At 38.2% G+C, this 4,706-nt stretch overlaps 1 pseudogene; it reads right to left on the bottom strand.

The window, feature by feature from the left end:
• Window positions 1-313: 313 nt before the first annotated feature.
• On the bottom strand, window positions 314-1,209 carry LOC114199758 (putative olfactory receptor 2W6 pseudogene; annotated as a pseudogene).
• Between the last annotated feature and the right edge of the window lie 3,497 nt (window positions 1,210-4,706).

The raw sequence follows: 4,706 nt of genomic DNA, 5'->3' as shown, positions 1-4,706 counted from the left end.
ATTCCTTCACTAACAGAGTTGAATAAAATCTTTAACACATGTTTATTTTATATCTCCGTGAAAATCATTTCACTGTTCTTCTAAGACTTAATTCTTTTTACTAAATATAATTTTGCTGAGATAGATCCATATTACTCGTGGCTATGGTTGGTTCCTATTGATTCTGGATACACTTCAGGGTATTTATCCATATTTTAAAAAAACCCAAGGGTTTGACTCATGGGCTAATTCTATTATAAGCACAAAGTAAATGGCAGTATTTGAAAAAAAAAATCATCTAGGACTGCATAACTTAGCACATTGTTGCTCCTGCTCACGGTTGCCTCCCCAAAACCTTTTTCAGCGCCCCCTTTACCTCTTTATTCCTTAAGGTGTATATGAGTGGATTCAACATGGGAGTTGCCAGGTTGTAGAAGAGGGTGAGAAACTTGCCTTGGTCCTGGGAGGAGCTGTTTCCTGGCTGCTGTACATGTAGATGATGCTCCCATCGAACAGGGAGACCACGGTGAGGTGGGACCTGCAGGTATTGAGCGCCTTCCGGCGCCCAGCCGCGGACTCGATCTGCAGCACTGTTGCAGCGAGAATAAGAGCGAGGGGCAGCAGGACGATGAGAATGGCGAAGGGAAAGACCAGCACGTCCACTGCACGGGCGTCCACACAGGCGAGCCTGATCAGTGCTGGCGTTTCGCAGAGGAAGTGGTTGACCCAGCGCCGGCCACATCGGGAAGGAATCATTGTGAGTGGGGACATGATGAAGGCATTGACCAGTCCGCTGCCCCAGGCCACGGCCACCAGTTGTAAACACAGCTGGGGGTGCATAATGACCAGGTAGTCCAGGGGCTTAGCGATCGAAGGCCGTCACAGTCAGGAGGATGCACTCGAAGCTCCCCACAGGAAGGAAGGAGAGAAGCTGGACCACACAGCCAGCTAGCTGATAGTCTTGTCAGGGCCCCAGAGGTTCACCAGCATCTGTGGGAAACAGCTCGTACTGAAGCAGAGATCTAGAAAGGAAAGATTGGCCAGAAAGAAGTACATCGGGGTATGAAGTCAAATGTTTAATATCCACACAAGGATTATGGTTGAATTTCCCAACACAGCCACTGAATATAGGGTAAAATTTACTATGAAGAGCACCAGCTCCAGCTTGGGACGATCAGAGAAGCCCGCCAAGATAAAACCATACTCTGAGCTGTCATTGGATTTTTCCATTGTCTTCCTTTCACATCATCTGTGTACCTGGTAAGAATAAAATGAATACTTGATCTATATTTTCTGAAAACCAATGAATGTCAGGAATTTTAAGGAACAGATAAGCCATCAAAGTCTAGCAACCCATCCTATATTGGGATAGCTTCTGCCCAGCCACTTAAGCCATTCATCATTTGTTCAAGCATGTAACAAATTATTTCACTGTTGGAAAATTCCAACTTATAATCATCATCCTTTTACTACATAGGAATTTTCTTCCTCATTCTAAGGCAAAATATTTCAACTTTATTGAATATACATCATATCTAATCTCTCTTCATATGGCAACCATTTAAATATTTTAAGCTAAAAACTAAATTTTCTTTAGGCCAAGATGTTTAGTTTTCCACAACGATTCTTCCTATAACAAGGCCGTCAATTCTGTTATCACCTTATAACCATCTTCCACATTCCCTGAATGTTGACAATGACTTTCTGGAACTCTGACAACCAGGGCTGAGTTCAGTATCCAGGATATGATTTGAAAAACACAAAGTACAGGGAAACTACTGCTATCATGACCTGGATATTATATTCTTTTTTTTCCAAATATTTTATTTGGGAGACAGCACAAGCAGGGGCAGGGGCAGAGGGAGAAGCGTGCTCCCCACTGAGGGCAGAGCCTGATCTGGAGCTCAAAACCCTGAGATCGTGACCTGAGCTGAAGTCAGATGCTCAGCTGACTGAGCCACCCCCGCGTCCCTGGATATTATATTCTTATCAAGGTGCTATAAGTCTGTAGCTACTTCATAGTGTCAGTGTTACCTTTTTACTTAGGTTATAATCGGATCTACTAAATATGTACTTATCCAATGAAATGCTGTCAAATCTGACCTCTTTCATTCACTTTTTGAAAGAAAAAGATTTCTGTAGCATAGAATCCCAGGATCGGGGAAGATATTCTGTCCAGTAATAAAATGGCAACTTTGGGTATATTTGTCTTCTGGTAGTCTTTTAGAAACATTGAAACAACGTGATTAGCTTTCGGAAGAAAGGTGCATAGCAATAGAGATGAATATGGAGAGAGAAGGAAGGAGACTGTGGTGCATAATTTTAAAAAGTAAACTGAAGATTGACTCTGATATGGCTAAGAAGGATAAAGAGAGCTGGAGTCATAAAAGACGCCTCATAATTGGAATAGAGGCTCTTAGGATAATAATGACCAAAGAAAGAAGAACAAGTATGAAAATAGCAGAACAGCAGAAGGAAATAAATGTAATTCAGACCCTTTGTCATGTTGATTCTTTGATGATAGCAGCAAAAATAACAAGACTAAAAGTATTAAGTGGACATGCTAAAATATCTACTCTGCTGTGTGATCTAGAGAATCCTGAGCTGCTTCAATTAATCATAATATATTCAAGTAGTAACCTGGGAAAAAAATAAAGGCAGAGTAGAACACAAATTGTTGTCATGAATATTTTAATTTTCAAATAAAAAACTTATCTTCAGTGAAAACTTCTCATCTTCAAAGTTCTTATAGTAAATTTATTTTCCACAGTCAAATATATTATACCAAAGTAAAAGAAAGAAAGTTTTCTTAACTTTCTCTAATCATTTAGGCTTACCTGGCTTTAACTTTCCCAAGGGATTTAGAGTTAACACATAGTAATGTTTTTCCTTCAGGTTGGGATTTGTTCCCTGGGATTTTATGGAAGATGGTGCAGTTAATATAAGTAGAAAATAACAATAGGGTGATATGAGACAAATGCACCAGAAATCATATAGAAGTGGTTACAAGGGTCTCAACTTGCACATCAAGCCCTGAACTGATTTCATACGTTAGATTCTAGTTTCTTCCTCAAGAGTTGTAAAAGCTGTGTGATTATTCCAATGATTTGACTGAAGTGATAGAGTAATGATATATCCCCACCTCAGAGGAAAAGTAAAATGGAGTAATTCCCATAGGGTAGTTAAATTATAAAGAAAAGAGACAACTGTAATAGAAAAATAGCATTAGCATTCTTCCCTGTCTGCCCACCATTTGGGCCAAATACCCAGCCTTCAGGAGGCTTTTAGGAGCCTTCAACCAAAACCCCAAGGCAAAGACTTCCTGTTGGCCCCAGAAGATAACCAACACAGATGCGAATGCTCTTATAGACCCAGATAGAAAAAATGGAAGACTAATTTCTCAGCATCGAAGATGGTGCCTAGAGGTTGACATAACACGTTTCCTTGTTGAGATCACAGGGACTGCATACTCCTACGGGTAATTAGCAGGGCTGCGGGAAGAGACTAGAAGAATATATTCTTAGGGGAAATCTTGGAATAACACCAGATGATTAGGAATCAAAACTCTTAGATTCTTTTCTTGGTTTCCCTCTGGGGTCATATCCTCAAAATTTGATCTTTTATTTTTGTGGTTAACTATTTCTGGTGTTTGGTGAGGCGAAAAGTTCAAGTTTGGCAATGTAGTGCAAATATGGATAGCTTTTGAACACCTCTTTATCCTTGAAATGAGATTTAGTCTGTTTTCTGAGGAAAAAATTTTAAATTCTAATTTCTTTCTTAATATAACTTTCAAAAGGATAACACAAAAGAGTGTGTCAAGTTTCTCTTTGTTACTTGATTTGTAACTTTTATTTTGACTTAGATTGGTTAAAGTTCCTGGAATATTGTAAACATAAAATAAATACTAGGAATTTGATTGATTGATGTTCTTTAAATTATATTCAAACAAAAAAAAATGGAAACCACACTGACTACCCTTTGGAGAAGGTAAAATTGCCCCCAAGGAACTCAAATGATAACATCATCTCTTGCAACCAGAAATCAAGGACTAGAGACATTCTTCTCAGAATGATGATAGCCTAAGAGTAATCATAAATCATATTCACTGATGTGACACATTCCAGCTTACAGGTTTTCCCCAGACTGATGTTATTTGAAACTCATGACCAACCCTTAAGAACCCACTTCCAAAGCAAAACATACATATAAATTATCTGGGTTTAAAATGGTATTTTATAGTTACAAAAATAATAATGAAGTAAAAAAAAAAGTAGGAACCAAGCATTACAGCCAAAGGACCAACTGCAATGATTAATGAGTCCTCAGATAAAGCTTGCTAATCGTTTTTGAAAACAGCACAATACCTACAACACCTATTTGGAACAAAGCAAATATTTTTGGTATCAAAGGGGATTTGCTAACAAGCTTTTTCAGATAAGGATTACACTTGCCTGGATAAAACAATGGGAAAAGGATGAGATAAAATGTAGTGAAATTATAATTCATATGATCCCAAAATACATAAAACTTTTTCAACCTTGTTTATAATTAAATAAATACAAATTAAAACAATGAGATATTTTCAGTTTGGTAATATCCTATCAGTGAGGATATGAGAAGTTGGCACTCATATGTTCTACGTGGGAATGTAAATCAGGCTTAAATTTTTGGAGGATAGTTACCAAATTTAAATTTGGCAAATCCACAGTCTTTGACCCACTAATTCT

The sequence above is a fragment of the Eumetopias jubatus genome, unplaced genomic scaffold (assembly GCF_037043125.1).
Source record: "Eumetopias jubatus isolate StellerSeaLion01/CBP00866 unplaced genomic scaffold, mEumJub1_p1.0 scaffold_6, whole genome shotgun sequence".
Taxonomy (NCBI): domain Eukaryota; kingdom Metazoa; phylum Chordata; class Mammalia; order Carnivora; family Otariidae; genus Eumetopias; species Eumetopias jubatus.
This window is presented reverse-complemented; position numbering and strand designations above follow the sequence as displayed.